Source organism: Panthera pardus, unplaced genomic scaffold, assembly GCF_024362965.1.
Source record: "Panthera pardus isolate Hobbes unplaced genomic scaffold, ASM2436296v1 HiC_scaffold_23, whole genome shotgun sequence".
NCBI lineage: Eukaryota > Metazoa > Chordata > Mammalia > Carnivora > Felidae > Panthera > Panthera pardus.
This window is the reverse complement of record NW_026526799.1, coordinates 6,634,173-6,651,013: the sequence shown is the minus strand read 5'-3', so window position 1 is coordinate 6,651,013 and position 16,841 is coordinate 6,634,173. Positions and strand designations below refer to the sequence as shown.

At 46.1% G+C, this 16,841-nt stretch overlaps 1 long non-coding RNA gene across 1 annotated transcript; it reads left to right on the top strand.

The window, feature by feature from the left end:
* Positions 1–6,692: 6,692 nt before the first annotated feature.
* Positions 6,693–11,878, top strand: LOC109273421 (uncharacterized). Its single transcript, XR_002083041.2, has 2 exons — positions 6,693–6,764; positions 11,400–11,878. It is a non-coding gene; the product is annotated as an uncharacterized LOC109273421 (long non-coding RNA).
* Positions 11,879–16,841: the final 4,963 nt, after the last annotated feature.

The window sequence follows — 16,841 nt, the reverse complement described above, 5'->3', positions numbered from 1 at the left end:
TAAGTTAACTGTGAGACACCTGTGTGAACAGAGCAGGTGCAAGGAAGCCTGGGGCTGAAGCTCAGGAGAGTTGTGCAGAAGGTATGTGTGGACACAAAATACAGGACAGGGAGGGAGAGGTATAGCTGTGGGGGTGGATGTGATCGGCCAGAGAAGAAGTCTCTTGAGTGACAGGAGGCCTTGGGGCTGGCTGCTGGGGACATTCCGGGCACTGAGAAGACCAGCAAATTAAGAGGTACCAGGAAAGAGGAAAAATAAGGGTCAGGAGAGGCGGCCCATGTGGAAGTTCCAGGGAAGGAGAAGAAAGGAAACAGAATGGAAAAAATAGAAGAAAATATCCATAAGCTGAAGAAAGGCCTGAATCTTCAGACTGAAACAAACCCCAAACCCAGTAAAACCCCTAGACACAGCCTGATGATATTATAGCTCTCTAAGGATAGAGAAAAACATGCTAAAAGTTTCTGGAGAGAGAAAATCAGGTCACCTGCAAGATAAATATCCAACTAGGCTTAAACTTCTCATCCGCAGTATCGGATTCTAGAATATAATTGAAACAATGCCGTCTAAAGTCTCAGGAAATGTTGTTTCGACCCTGGAATTGTACGCCCAGCCGAAAGATCAAATAAAAAATTTTTCAGATGCAGAAGAACCCAACATTGACTCCACACGTGATTTTTCTGGGGAAAAAAAAAAATCCAGGGACAAACTGTAGCAAAATGAAAGGGGAATTTAGGAGAAGGAAACTGAAATCAATGGAGGAACACAATATGGGGGGGGGGGGGAGCGGGGATCCCAGAGTGGCAGCTGTCCAGAGACCTGTAAGTTAGTGGTTCAACTGGAGCAGGAAGTCAAAGAGTCACATGAAGACTGCTTTCAGGGAGAAAGTAGATTCAAATCAACGGTGAGTTTTAATCAGAGTATGATCTTCATTGTCCACCTCAATAAGAAAAGGGGGACCAATGAAAGAAAAACTCTAGGAAAAACAAAAGGAAGTCAGGACCCACATATGAAGCAAGCTACCTTTTTTCCTTAAGTTTATTTTGAGAGAGAGAGAGAGCACGCGTGCGCACATGCACAGGAAGTGGGGTTGGGGGGAGGGAAGGGAGGGAAGGGGGGGAAGAGAGAATGAAAATTCCAAGCAGACTCCTCGACCTCAACACAGAGCCCAACACGTGGGGCTCGATTCCACAAACCGTTAGATCGTGACCTGATCCAAAGTCGAGAGTCAGACACTTAACTGAGCCACCCAGGGGCCCCTCTATGTATGTATGTATGTATGTAAGATCTATGTTCGACATGGGGCCTGAACTCACAACCCTGAGATCAAGAGCTGCATGCTCCTCCAATTGAGCCATCCAGGTGCCCCAGACTTTTTACTTTTTAAATTAAGGTATAACGTACGTGAAGGAAAATGCTCAGACCTTACGAGGGCAACTTAGTTGGTTTTGACAAATGTGAACGCTTAGTTAACGTCATTCACTTACACCGCCATCGAGAGGAGAAACATTTCTATCACCCGAGGAAATTCCCTCGTGTCTCCTCCCCATGGAGCCTCTCCACCCAAAAGCAACCACTGATTCAACACAAGCTAATACCGAGAACTAGACAGAGCATCACAAACAAGAGTCCATTTGATCTTGATTCTTAGGACATCTCTTTCAAGCAACACAAGTGTAGTGGAAAGAAGTCCATGGACTTCTTGAGGGATCCGATAACAATTCTTTGTCCTAAAATTATAAATGATACTTCTGGTATTTATTTCCTGGAGTTGCTATAACAAAATTGCCGTAAGCTTGGTGGCTTAAGAGAAATTTCTTCTCTCCCAGTCCTGGAGGCCAGAAATCTGAAATCAAGGTGTTGGCAAGGCCATGCTTCCTCCAAAGACCCATCTTTCTTTGCCTCTTCCAGCTTCTGGTGCCTTCAGGCATCATTCGGCATAAGTCATCACCTGGGAGGCCACCAGGTTGCTCATCTGAGACAGTGGAAAAGCCAAGAGAGACGAGCTAAGAGTCAAAGCCACGCATTCAGGCAAAGTGCTTGTGGCTGTGTGCCTCCAATCTCCGTCTCCATGGCCATGTTGCTTTCTCCTCCTCCTCTGTGTCTGCTCTGTGGGTCCTTATAAGGACACCTGTCATTAGAAATAGTGCTCGTCCAGAAAATCCAGGATGATCTCATCTCAAGATCCTTAGCTTAATTATATCTCTAAAGATCCTTTTTCCAAATAAGGTCACATTTACAGGTTTCACACATGAATATATTTGGGGGGAGGGCCACCATTCAGCCCACTATAATGGGTTCTCATTTTTTTTTTAAGTATATTTATTTATTTTGAGAGAGAGAGAGAGAGAGGACAAGCAGGGGAAGCGCAGAGAGAAGAAAAGACAGCATCCCAAGCAGTCTCCATGCCATCAGCACAGAGCCTAACACGGGGTCGAACTCACAAACTGTGAGATCATGACCTGAGCCGAAATGAGGAGTCGAATGCTTAACCGACTGAGCCACCCAGGCACCTCTGGTTTTCGATTTTTAAAGCCAACATCTGGACTGGTGTTGCCATTAGAAATAAAATGTGAACAGTGTATGTAATTGTAAATGTTCTAGTGGCCACATTACAAAAGTAAAAAGAAAGAGGGGATATTAGGGACTGAATGCTGGTGTCTCCCAAAATTCCCATGTTGAAGCTTCAACCCTCAGTATAGCTTGGAAATGGGGCCTTTAGGAAGTAACTAGGTTGAATGAGGTTCTAAGGGTAGGACTCTAATTCGACAGGATTGATCCCTTATGAGAGGAGAAGACACCAGTGCACTATTGATGAGAATGTAAATTGTGCAGCCACTGTGAAAACCAGTGGGGAGGAGTCTCGACAATTTTAAAATAGAGCTACCCTATGATCCAGCAATTCCATTTCTGAGTATTTATCCAAAGGAAATGAAATCAGTATCTCAAAGAGATACCCACACCCCCACGGCCACTGCAGCATTATTCACAATAGCCAAGACGTGGAAACAACCTAAACGTTTGTCAACGGATGAATGGATAAAGATGTGTTGTGTATACACAATGGAATATTATTCAGCCATAAGGGAAAAAAAGGACATCCGTGAGGCGCCCAGGTGGCTCAGTCAGTTGGGCATCTGACTCTTGGTTTGGGATCAGGTCATGATCTCACAGTTTGTGAGTTCGAGCCCTGCATCAGGCTCTGCACCGACAGCATGGAGCCTGCTTGACATTCTTCCTCCCTCTCTCTCTCTGCCCCTCCCCTGCTTGAGCTCACGCTCTTTCTCTCAAAATAAATAAACTTAAAAAAAATTAAAAATGGATCAAAATCTAAACCTAAGAGCTAAAATGATAAAACTCTTTAGAAGAAAACAGTAGTAAATTTTTGTGAACTTGGATTAAACAATGGTTTCTCATGTATGACAAAGCACAAGCAACAAAAGAAAAAACAGAAATTGGGCTTTATCAAAACCAGAAACTTATGTACTTCAAAAGACACTAACAAAAAAGTGACGCCTGGCTGGCTCAGCTGGTGGAGCGTGTGACTCTTGATCTCGAGGTTGTGAGTTTGAGCCCCACATTGAGTGTGGTAATTAATTAAAAATAAAATAGTTCTTAAAGTGAAAAACCTCACTGAATGGGAGAAAATACTTGCAAATCGCATGCCTGATAGCAGTCTAATATCCAGAATATAAAGAACTCTTTTTTTTCTTTCTTTCTTTCTTTCTTTTTTTTTTTAAGTAGGCTCCAAGCCCATCATGGAGCCCAACGCAGGGCTCAAATTCACAACCCTGAGATCAAGACCTGAGCTGAGACAGAGTAGGAGGCTCAGGGGCACCTGGGTGGCTCAGCCGGTTAAGCGTCCAACTTTGACTCAGGTCACGATCTCTCAGTTCATGGGTTTGAGCGTCGGGCTCTGTGCTGACAGCTCAGAGCCTGGAGCCTGCTTGGGATTCTGTGTCTCCCTCTCTCTCTCTGCCCCTCCCCCACTTGTGCTCTTTCTCTCTCTCAAAAATAAATAAGTAAACATTGGGGGGGGGGGATGCTCAACCGACTGAGCCACCCAGATGCCCCAGAATATAAAGAACGCTCATAACTCAACAACAAAAAGACAACCCAACTGGCATATGGGCAAAGGATTTGAATCAATTGATATTTCTCCAAAGAAGACCTCCAAATGGCCAACAGGCACACGAAAAGATGTTCAACATCATCAGCCATTGGAGAACTGCAAACCAAGACCGCAGTGAGATGCCACTTTGCACCAACTAGGGTGGCTATCACCAAAAAGACGGACAATAGAAAGTGTTAGTGAGGATGTGAAGAAATTGGAACTCTCAAGATATTGGATGTGGGCAAATAAAATGGTGCAACCACTTTGGAAAACAGTCTGGAAGTTCCCCAAAAGCTTGAGCATAGAGTTATTATATGACCCAGCAAACCTACTCCTAAGGTCATACCCAAGAGAAATGAAAACATACGTTCATACAAAAACGTGCATACTGATGTGCACGACAGCATTACTCCTAATAGCCAAAAAAATGGAAACGACCCAGATGTCCCTTGACTAATGAATGGATAAACAAAGTAGTATATCCACACAATGGAATACTATTCACCAACAAAAAGAAATAAAGTAATAATATGTGCTACGACACGCACAAGCCTTGAAAATAAATGAAAGAAGCCAGCCCCCAAAGGCCACATATTGTATGGTTCCACTCGTATGAAATGTCCAGAATCAGAAACCCATGGAAACAGAAAATAGATTAATAGTTTCCAGGAGCTGAAAGGAGGCGGGAACAGAGTGCTGCTCCTGGGTACAGGGATTCTTTTTGGGGTGACCCAGCAGAGGGTCTGTACCCAGCAGAGGAGGTAATGGGATGGGCCCCTGGGTGGCTCGGTCAGTTAAACTTCCGACTTCGGCTCAGGTCATGATCTCATGGTTCATGGATTCCAGCCCTGTGTTGGGCTCTGTGCTGACAGCTCAGAGGCTGGAGCCTGCTTCGGATTCTCTCTCTCTCTCTATCTCCCCCATTCTCTCTCTTCCCTGATCATACCCTGCGTCTCCTTCTCTCTCAAAAATAAACAGTAAAAAAAAAAAAAAAAAAAAAAAAAAAGCAATGGGGGTGGGTGCCTGTCTGGTTCTGTTGGTGAAGCATGCGTTTGTGGATCTCGGGGTTGTGAGTTCGAGCCCCATGTTGGGTGTAGAGGAAAAAGAGAAGGCGATGGGTTCTACTGATGTAGAAGGCGGGGTGGAGTTGAGGTTTTCATGAGGGATTGCGTCTCCACCGGCCTTTCTAAGTGCAGGGGAGTCCCCCGGGGGGGGGGGGACACCATCCCAGCCACGCTCTGCTGCCCAAAGGGCTCTTTGACGGCCAGGAATCCTCTCCTTGGCCCCTGCGGTGGGTCCCCTTGCCAGTGACGGACGACACCGAGGCGGCGTCGGAAAAAGACATGCTTCCAAGTGCTGGGCAAAATGTCTCTGCGGTCTCGGTGAATAGATTCTTTTGCCGTTTTCCCAGTAAGTGACTCACTCTGCTGGAGGCGACTCCGGGGGCACTTCCTGGACACCCACTCACCTGGAAAAACTGAGGTGGCTCCTGACCATAAGCGCGTCCCCCGCTGCCTGTAGCAGAGACAACACGCTCATTGCAGGGGGAAGTGGGTCCTTCCCCACCCCTCCTTCCCCACCCCTCCTTCCCCACTCGCACCCGATCCCCTCGGTGCCAGAGCCGGGACACAGAGCTGGCCGGGGGACTGGAGAACCGGCCAGGACAGAGGCCCAGCTGAGAATCGTAATGAAGCCCAGACGTCCCCGGGGCTGCCGGAGCTCACCCGCAGGGACAGAGCCTCCCCGGCCTTTCCTGGTGGCGGAAATGCCCACAGCACGAGACTGGGCGGTGCGGGTCCGTTCCCCCTCGGTCCCCACGGGCCCCGCGCCTTGGTCCCTGAGGAGGTGGCCCCCGCCTCTGCGCAGGGAGAGGCGGCGAGGAAAACGCGTCGCCCGAAGTGGAGGCGTCCCGTCTTCCCCGGCGCCCCCTAGCGGCCACGCAGCCCCGCTGCTTTCTCCCCTCCCCTCCCCTCCCCTCCCCTCCCCTCCCCTCCCCTCCCCTCCCCGGGTTCCAGGGCGTCAGGGACCCTTCCTTGCAGGAGTCCAAACGCTTCCCCGGTGGTAGCCCACCCTCGCACATCCGTCCCCAGCTCCCCGCATACACCCACGACAGTACATGTGCTTTGAGTAGCCATTGCTTGAGGAAGTGCTTTTGAAAAATTGCACTTAGGTAAGCGGGTGAGTAAATCAGTAAGATGCTGCTTGCCCTCCGACGAGGCCCCTGCTGTACGTCTGGGTGTGCTGTGTGTGCTCAGCTCCCTGGTGTAATCCCGGGAGCTTCCCGGGGCCTCGGGTCGGGGACTCCTGTGTGACCGGACAGACAGTGGCCGCAGCCCCTGCTGTCAGGATGTAGGCTCTTCAGGCAGGTGTTCCGTTTCACCGGGAAAGTTCCAGAAGCTGCTGTCCTCTTCAGCCGTGGCTGGCTGAAATTCCCAAGGGAACGGGGATGCTGTGGGGCGTCCCGTGTACGCGCTGCTTCCAGGCCGGACCCCTAGGACTCTGGGCGGAAGGGTCTCTGTTGCCATGTGACCAGGTCGCCTGCGTGACTCAGTCTGTCAGCCATTCTGGCGAGTTGAAGGACGTTCCGGTGCGTCAGGTCAGCGGGTTCCTCTCACGATGGGGCCACGACTGTCCTCGCAATCTCCAGCGTGTTGTGAGTGCCTACTGTGGGCAGAGGGCTTTTCAGAACTTTAAAAAAATGGAAATCAGGGTCCTTGTTCTCCAAAACATATAGTCTTACGGGAAGGAGGGTGATAACAGGAGTACATGTAAGAAAATAACTAAAATTCTGTTTAATTCCAGCAAAACCAGTCGAGCACTTGTGTGAGGAGTTGTACGATGCGTTGTCAAGGTGCTTTAAAAGAAGTTAGGCTTGGGGCGCCTGGTGGCTCCGTCGATGAAGCGTGGGACTCTTGATTTCAGCGCAGGCCATGATCTCATGGTTCTCGAGTTCCAGCCCCCTGTCGGGCTCTGGGCTGACAGTGGGGAGCCTACTTAGGATTCTCTCTCTTTCCCCCCCGCCCCCACCATCTCTCTGCCCTCTCTGCGCTCTCTCTCTCAAAATTAAATAAGTAAACTTAAAAAAAAAAGTTTAAAAAATTAAAGAAGTTAGACTTTTGTCAGGACAATGAGGACAAGGAATGGGACAGTATTGAAAAAATAAGGGTCAATGGTATAAAAGAGGATAAGGTTGTATCTATCCTAACCTGGACTCATTTTGCTGTAAATTCTGGTGAGTCAACTCAAACTCACTGAACCCAATGATGGAATAGGTAGGAATGGGCTTCAGGAACAACTCGATCCAGGACTGAAATGCCAGGAGATCGCTCTCTCCCCTTCTCCCAAATCCCCCCAACCTCTGAGACTCTCTCTCTCCATGGCCCACAGAGAAGGGCTTTCTCTGCCCAGCAGGAAAATGGCCCCAGGCAGATCTGGACTCTTACCTTTGACTTTCTACCAAAGAGGAAAAGAATTCTTCCCATCTGGTTTCATTTGAAAGAAGAGAAACAAAAAACAGGAAAGGACTTCATGTGCCCACTTTTCTGCACAGAGTTGGGGGAGGGGGTAATTTTATTGGTAGCCCATCTAGAACCAAATAGTTGGAGTGGGGAGAAATGTCTCCTGAAAGAAAATGGAATGGTGGTCTTGGGAAACACACCAAGGTAAAACCAGTGTAAGCCATGTGATCATTTTTTTTCTGAAATAAGAGTCCACAGTTTTGTTTTTTAAATAATCTCTAGCTTGGGGCGCCTGGGTGGCTCAGTCAGTTAAGTGGCCGACTTCGGCTCAGGTCATGATCTCGCGGTCCGTGAGTTCGAGCCCCGCGTCGGGCTCTGTGCTGACGGCTCGGAGCCTGGAGCCTGTTTCAGATTCTGTGTCTCCCTCTCTCTCTGACCCTCCCCCGTTCATGCTCTGTTTCTCCCTGTCTCAAAAATAAATAAATGTTAAAAAAAATTTTTTTAAATAATCTCTATCCCAAACGTGGGTCTCAAACTCACAATCCTGAGATCCAGAGTCCTATGCCTTACCGGCTGAACCAGTCAGGTGTTACAAGGGTCTACAGTTTTTAGCCAATTGCCAAAGAGATCCCTAACCTAAAGTCTGAGCTATAGAAGTAAACCTAGTGACCACTCAGTTCAACTGTCCCATTTTGTAGGAGGGAATACTGAGGTGCAGAGAGTTTGGGTGATTTGCCTAAGATCACGCAACTATGGTAGGATTTCGTGTGGATTTGGTGTGGGTTGAGGAAGGGGATATGAGAGAAGAAGAGGTCCACACCCGGTCTGAATGTTAGAGTCCGAACAAACGTTGTTTAAATGATGATGGAGTACCGTAACAAGAGGGTTTTGGAGAAACTATACAATGAGGTGAGGCTTATTTTTAAAAAATAGAATTCAAAAAAAACCTCTAAAATCAACAAGGGCCTCTCTGGTTACGTTCCAAGGCCTCCCAGTGTTTGTAATCTTTGAGGAATTTTTAAGAACGGGTGAGGCCCCACCTGACTGGGCAAATGTTGTTCTGACTTTCCAAAAGAGGAACAAGCATATTCTAAGAAGTGCAGGCTGGCAAACTGGACAAGGCTCCAGTGTGGGCTTGTTAAGAACAGGTTATGCCAGACAAGCCTCGTTTCCATTTTTGAGGAAGTTCTCACCCTGGCAGGTCACTTAGGGGAATACTCTAGACTCCAGGACTCCTGGCGTGTTAAATCTGAAAAGAACCTTTTGGATTTAAAAAGCCAGGGGGTGGCAGGGGTGCCCGGGTGGCTCAGTCGGTGAAGCATCCGGCTTCAGCTCAGTTCATGACCTCACGGTTCATGGGTTCGAGCCCCGTGTCGAGCTCTGTGCTGACAGCTCAGAGCCTGAAGCCTGCTTTGGAGTCCTTGTCTCCTTCTCTCTCTGCCCCTCCCCCTCTCCCTCTCGCTCTCTCTCTCTCAAAAATAAATAAACATTAAAAAAATGCCAGGGGTGGCAAACTGCAACCCCCAGCTGAATTCAACCCTCAGACATTTTAAATAAATGGGGAGATTTTCCACTGACTCTGCCTTTCTGGCTTCATGATGACAGCTGTCCACATTCCTGCCTGGCAAGGAGCATCGCTACCTTCAACAGATAAAGCATGTCCATGCACACTGCAATTCACCCCAGGCTCCGCCGTTCCCTATTGCCTCACCCTTAGCCAGCTTCACTCACCCTTAGCCAGCCAGTCTATCTACTCCAGAGGGCATTTGAGGGTATGATCTAATCTACCGACATTCTTTTATAGAGACTTGGGGGAAAGAAGGGGGGTGGAAGAATCCCTGATTCCCCAGGAAAAGGCAATCTAGCATGGGCCCCTGTCCACCAGGTAAACGCCAGAGAAGCTATAGAAGCAGAGAGCAGCTTGGATTTGAGAAACACACCTAGAAACCTTGAGAGTTCCAAGGAAGACCAGCTAGGGTGTGTAGGGTGGTTGTTTGGGGGATTTGGGACCAGCCTGGGGATAAAACGACCTGATTGATACAGCAGTGGGAGGATAGAATGAAAGAGATTTTTTAATTTTTATTTTATTATTATTTTAATGTTTCTTTTTGAGACAGAGAGCACAAGCAGGGGAGGGGCGCAGAGAGAGGGAGACACGGAATCCGGAGCAGGCTCCAGGGTCTGAGTTGTCAGCACAGAACCCGATGCGGGGCTCGAACCCGTGAACTGCGAGATCATGACCTGAGCTGACGTCACTCCCTCAACCGACTGTGTCACCCACGTGCCCCTTTTAAGTCTTTCTCTTGCTTCTTCTCCACATCGATTGGGACGGTCATTGACACCCCACCGCCTCTGTGTGACAGAAGCTGGGAGCAATAGTTGGGGTTGCGGGTGTTGGTGGGGTAACATCAGGGCACCCCAGCAGCGCCCCGATAATGAAAACAGGTGTGAAATAGTGAAAACAGGTGCACACTGACCAGGTTCCTTCAGACGCTCACTTCTCCCCATTTCTTCCTCTGGCCACCAGGGGGGGTAGCGTCCCACCGGGCACCTTCCCTCCTGCAGCTCTGCTTCTAAGAGTCAAGGGTGAATCCTTGGCTGGAGGCTTTGCTGGGTGGCCCAGCAACAAACCGGGAAGAGAGGACAGGGATCAGTGGTGACTGTGTGGTGCCTGGGGCTCTATGCCTGGCTTTATCCAAGCCTCTCTCTGTAAGTCACAGAGAGGTGCGACATCCCCAAAAGGCACGGACGTCCCCAAAGACAAGAGAACAAGGTTACAAGGGTGCATGGACCAAAATACCAGATACTGGAGGGGGGTACATCTTCCATTTAAAAAGGGACACACGGGCGCCTGGGTGGCTCAGTGGGTTAAGCGTCCAACTTCGGCTCAGGTCATGATCTCGTGGTCCATGAGTTCGAGCCCCACGTCGGGCTCTGTGCTGACAGCTCAGAGCCTGGAGCCTGTTTCAGATTCTGTGTCTCCCTCTCTCTCTGACCCTCCCCCGTTCATGCTCTGTCTCTGTCTCAAAAATAAATAAACGTTAAAAAAAAATTAAAAAAAATAAAAAGGGACACACAGTGGGGGCGCCTGGGTGGCTCAGTCGGTCGAGCATCTGACTTCGGCTCAGGTCATGATCTTACGGTTCGTGAGTTCGAGCCCCGCGTCGGGCTCTGTGCTCACAGCTCGGAGCCTGGAGCCTGTTTCGGATTCTGTGTGTGTGTCTCTCTCTCTGCTCCTCCCCTGCTCATGCTCCGTCTCTCTCTCTCTCTCAAAAAATAAATAAACATTAAAAAAAATTGTAAAGGAACGCACACATCCAGAAAATGATACCAAATTTATATCACATGAAGCAAAATGAACAAGAATGTAAAATAACAGGGGCACCCGGGTGGCTCAGTCAGTTGAGCATTGACTTCAGCTCAGGTCATGATCTCACGGTTTATGAGTTCAAGCCCTCCACTGGGCTCACTACTGTCAGCCCAGAGCCTGCTTTGGATCCTCTGTCTCCCTCTCTCTCTCTCTGCCCCTCCCCTGCTCATGCATTCTCTCTCAAAAATAAACCTAAAAAGAAAAGAATTTAAAGCAACCATCTTCATAACATTAGGAGAGAATCTTAGTACATGGGGTGGTTATAAAATATGTACATAAATTCTTTGATAAGCCTCTTTTGAAAAGGTGATTAATTCTTTCCTTGAGCGTGGGCTGAATGTACTGACTCACTGCTTATAAATAGACTGTAATGGAAGGGATGATGTGTGACTTCAGGACTGGGTCATAAAGGCACCATGGGTTCTTCCTTTCTCTCACACTCTTGAACCACTTGTTCTAGGAAAAGGCATCTGTCACGTCATGAGGACACTCAAGGAGCCCCATGGCGAGGTCCATGTAGTGAGGAACTCAGCCCTCCTTAACAGCAGCCAGGAAAAAACTGAGGCCTCCCGCCATTGGCCACTGAATGGACAATCTTGGAAACAGATCCCTCACCCCCAGTCAGGTCTTCAGATACTGTAGCCCTGGCTAACATCTTTGACTGCAACCTGATGAGAGAGTATGAGCCAGAACCACCCAGCCAAGCTGCTCCTAGATTTCTGACCCGCAGAAGCAACTATGACAAAAAGGCAGAGTTCTAGAAGATTGAAAACGCAAAATTGGAAAGCTTGGATTATAGAGAACTCTACAACCCAAATCAGAGGGTACACACATATGGGCACATAGGCACTTTCGAGCACGTGTGGGATGTTTACAAAATGTTTCCTGTGTACGAAGCCAAGGAAGGAAACTTTAATAAACACCAGAGAATAAGATTCACACAGACTATGTCTCTGAGCAATAACAATTATAATGGGGGGGGGGGGGTGGAATGGGGGAACTGTTTTGGTTTTGTTTTTAGATAAATTGAATTCAAAGAAAGAAGGGAAGGAAAGAAGGAAGGAAAAAAAGAATGAGAGAGGAGAAAGAGAAAGAGGAAAGGAAGGAAGAAAAAGAGAAAGAAAGAAAGAAAGAAAGAAAGAAAGAAAGAAAGAAAGAAAGAAAGAAAGAAAGAAAGAAAGGGAGAGAGAACGGGAGGGGAGGAGGAAGGAAGGAAGGAAGGAAGGAAGGAAGGAAGGAAGGAAGGAAGGAAGGAAAGACATCTCTTTTATCACATTCCAACAATGTGATGTCATGGAAGGTGCCAGACTTTTATGGACCCCATCCTTCTGGCCACAGTTGATTGGTCTGGGGTGGAAACTGACCCAGATGGCCAGCCAATCAGCACCTTTCCCAGGAGTTTTTGAATTTCAGAGCAAGCAGAGCTGGTCTTTCTAGGGTGCACATGCAGTGAAAGAGAATGAAATTCATAATCAGACAGAAGCAGAGAAAAGGATGGTGAGAGTTTGGGTGGTTTTTCAAATCCTTGGTTGCAATTATTCTAAGTCCCAGCTGCCCCTTTGACCTTCTTAGAGTTTGACTATGTGATGTACCTCTACACCTTTCCAATCCTCCTTTTGTCTAACCTATTTACAGAACAAAAATAAAAACAAAACATGCCTTTAAAAATAGAGTACCTTAAGGGGCCTGGGTGGCTCAGTGGGTAAAGCGTCCAACTCTTGATTTTGGCTCAGGTCACCATCTCATGGTTCGTGGGTTCGAGCCCTGAGTCGGGCTCTGCGCTGACGGTGTGGAGCCTGCTCAGGATTTTGTCTCCCTCTCTCTCTCTCTGCCCCTCCCCCACCATGAATGAAATAAATACATACATACTTTTTTAAAAAACAGAGTACCTTTCCTGGCTGCATCAAAGACCTGGCAGCAAGGATTTGATGCCCTGTGCTGGTTCTGAGATAGACAGGGTTATATGCAAAAACCAGGGAGAAACTTGTAAAAAAACAAAAAAAAAAAAATCACAAAATGATGATTAAAAATCTCATATGTTTGGAAACAATAACCTACTATTTTAACACTCTTGGGTTATATATATATATATATATATATATATATATATATATATACACACACACACACACATACATATATATGTATGTATGAAATTATAATATTTAGAACTAAATGACAATGAAAGCATTACATGTCAAACTCTGAACGGCATTGTTGAAACAGTGGTTGGAGACATAAATATATAGCTTTACTTACATTTACCACAGGACAAGAAAGATTTAAATGAGTAAACAGGGGTGCCTGGGTGGCTTAGTCAGTTAAGCATCCAACTCGTGGTTTCAGCTCAGGTCATGATCTCACAGTTAATGGGACAGAGCCCCTAGTCGGGCTCTGTGCTGACGGTGTGGAGCTTGCTTGGGATTCTCTCTCTCTCTCCCTCTCCGGTCCTCCCACATCAATCAATCAATCTCTCTCTCTCTCTCTCTCTCTCAGAATAAATAGACTTTAAAATAAATGAATAAACATTTAGCTCAAGAAGTCGGAGAGCCAGCAATTGAGCAGAACTAAAGAAACAAGAAATAAAAGTAAAATTTTTGTCAAGATTGTATTTTTAAGTAGTCTCCGTACCCACTGTGGGGCTTGAACAGGACCCCAAGATCAAAAGTTGCACGCTCCACTGACTGAGCCAGCCAGGTGCCCCAAAATAAGCGTAAAATTTTTCATGAAATAGATGACAAAAGAAATACAGAGAATCAGTGAAAGCAAAATTTGGTTCTTTGAAAATATGTACAATTAACACTTGAACAGCACAGAATTGAAACGTGTGGGTCCACTTAAATGCAGATTTTTTTTTGTAAATACAATACTGTAAGTGTATTTTCCTTATGATTTTCTTAGGAACATTTTCTTTTTGCCCAGCTTATTTTATTGTAAGGATATAGTATATAATACATGTAACATACAAAAAAATGTGTTAATCGACTGTTTGGGTTATCAGGAAGCCTTCCAGCCAACAGTAGGCTATTTGTAGTTAAGTTTTGGGCAAGTCAAAAATTGTTCTTGGATTTCCACTGCTCGGGGGGTTGGCATCCCCTAATCCCTACATTGTTCAAGGGTCAAATGTATTAGTAAGAGAGACCTATGAGCTTATCAAGAGAAAAGATACAAATAAATAAACAGCTACAGGCAGGCACCATAGATATGCTTTTAAAAATAAGCCCAGGGGCGCCTGGGAGGTTCAGTTTGTAGAACATTAAGAATACGACTCTTGGGGTGCCTGGGTGGCTCAGCTGGTTAAGCGTCTGACTTTAGCTCAGGTCATGATCTCCCAGTTTGTGGGTTTGAGCCCTGCATCAGGCTCTGTGCTGACAGCTGACAGCTTCGAGCCTGGAGCCTGCTTCAGATTCTGTGTCACCCTTCTCCTTCTCTCTCTGCCCCTCCCGCACTCGTTCTCTCTTTCTCTCTCTCTCTCTCTCTCTCTCTCTCAAAAATAAATAAAACATTTTTAAAAAATTAAAGGATATAACTCTTGATCTGGGGGTTGTGGGTTCGAGCCCCACATTGGGCATAGAGATTACTTAAAAATAAAATCTTAAAAAAATAAAAATGAAAATAAACCCACATATGTATAAGAACTCAATATATAGTAAGTAATCACCACATATCAATGCAGAAAGAACAGAGTCTTTAATGAATTTTGCTGGGAAAACTGACTCCCTATATAGAGGAAAATAAGATTGCATTGTTCCCTAACACTACATATAAAGCTGGAAATCCAAGGGGTTTGATACCTAAATTTGAAATGGAAATAATAAAGCATAAAAATGATAATATAGGGGAATTCAGGGGTTGGGGGGAATTTGTAAAACTCTAAAGGCATATCCATAGGCAAAAATATGGACAGATTTGATCATATGAAATTAAGGATTTTGATTCAACGAGAGACATCATGAAGAAAGTTAACAGACATATCTCAGACTGGTAAACCACATCCAATCTCAAAGGCCAAAAGGTTAACCTTAAATATATAAAAATTCCTTCTAATCAGGCAAAAAAAAAAAAAAAAATCCTCTGAGAACTTGAAAGGAAAAATGAACAAAAGTCGTAAATAGATCTTTCTCAGAAATTAGCAAACATTAAAAGAAATGTTCAAACATATTAGTAATTGAAGACATAGAAAATTAAAACAAGACTACACATTCCTCACACTCCCATCAGAAGGGCAAAAATTAGAAAACAGGGTAAATGCATTGGCTGAGAAGAACGGCTATTGGCTTCCTCGTTGACAGAAATTCGTTCTATCCTACGAGGGCCAACGAGCGGACCCAGGCCAGCCTGGGGCCTCTTGCTGCAAAGCTGGGTCCTCGGTCTCACCCCATTCAACCTCGTGTCAGTGACCTAGATGAAGATACAGATAACACTAGGAGGGAAGCTAAGATCTGGGGGATGGCATCATGCTTCCAAGGATCTCCACAGGCTAGCTAGACCAATGGCGGAAGTGTGGTCCTCAGACTAGCACCATCAGCATCACCTGGGAACTTGCTAGAAATGCAAATTCCTGACTTAATGAAGCAATGCTAGGAATGCGGCCCAGAAATCTGTGGGGGTTTTGTTTCTTCTTTTGTTTGCTTTTTTGTGTTTGTTTTATTTTAGAGGGAGAAAGAGAGCAGGGGGAGAGAGAAAATCTTAAGCAGGCTCCACACTCAGCATGGAGCCCGACATGGGGCTCGACCCCACAACCCTGGGATCACGACCAGAGCCGAAATCGAGAATGGGACACTCAACTGACCGAGCCACCCAGGCACCCCGGCAATCTGTGTCTGAATAAGCCCTTCGGGTGGCTCTGGTGCCCACGAGAGTTTGAAACCAAAGTTTTAGACCAATGGGCCAACACCAACAGCATCCTACTCAACAAGAATAAATGTAAATCTCCTCCCTCACTCCACCCATTCGTCCACACCCAAAAAAGAAAAAAAAATTATAAACAAGGGACATAAATAATTTCATAGCCCTTGTAAAAAAAGGTTTAGAAATTTTATCATCTATCTATCTATCTACCTACCTTAGCAGGCTCCATGCCCAAGATGGGACTCGAACTCACACCCTGAGGTCAAGAGTGCCATGCTCTACTGACTGAATCAGCCAGGCACCCCAAAGCTTAAAAGTTTTAGAGGGTTTGTTTTCATTTGTTTGTTTGTTTTACTATTATTTACTATTATTACCCCAAAATGAACTATCAGTGTATGATGCAGCCTTCCAAAAAGCCAACCTATTGAAGAGCATCTTAATTACTTCCGAGTTTTGGTGATTATGAATAAAGCTACTATAAACATCTTTGTGCAGCGTTTTGGGTGGACAGAAATTGTCAGTTCATCTGAGTACATACCAAGAAGCACAATTACTGGATCGTATGGTTAGGGTATGTTTAGTTTTGCGAGAAACTGCCAAACTGCCTTCCAGAGTGGCTGTACCATTTTGCATTCCCACCAGCCATGAATGAGAGTCTCTGTTGCCCCACATACTCATCAGCATGTGATGCTGTCAGTGTCCCAGATTTGGGTCATTCAAATAGTATCTCGTTGTGTGGCGCTTTTTAAAAAATATTTTCTTAAAGGGGTGCCTGGGTGGCTCTGATGGGCTTCCGACTTTGGCTCAGGTCATGATCTCACAGTTCGTGGGTTCGAGCCCCATGTTGGGCTCTGTGCTGACAGCCCGGAGCCTGGAGCCTGCTTCGCATTCCGTGTCTCCCTCTCTCTCTGTCCCTCCCCTGCTCTCACACTGTATCTGTGTCTCTCAAAAATAAAAAATATATATGTATATATATACACATATATAATTTTTATATATGCACATATATAATTTATTTATATATATGTACATATATATTAAGTTTTATATA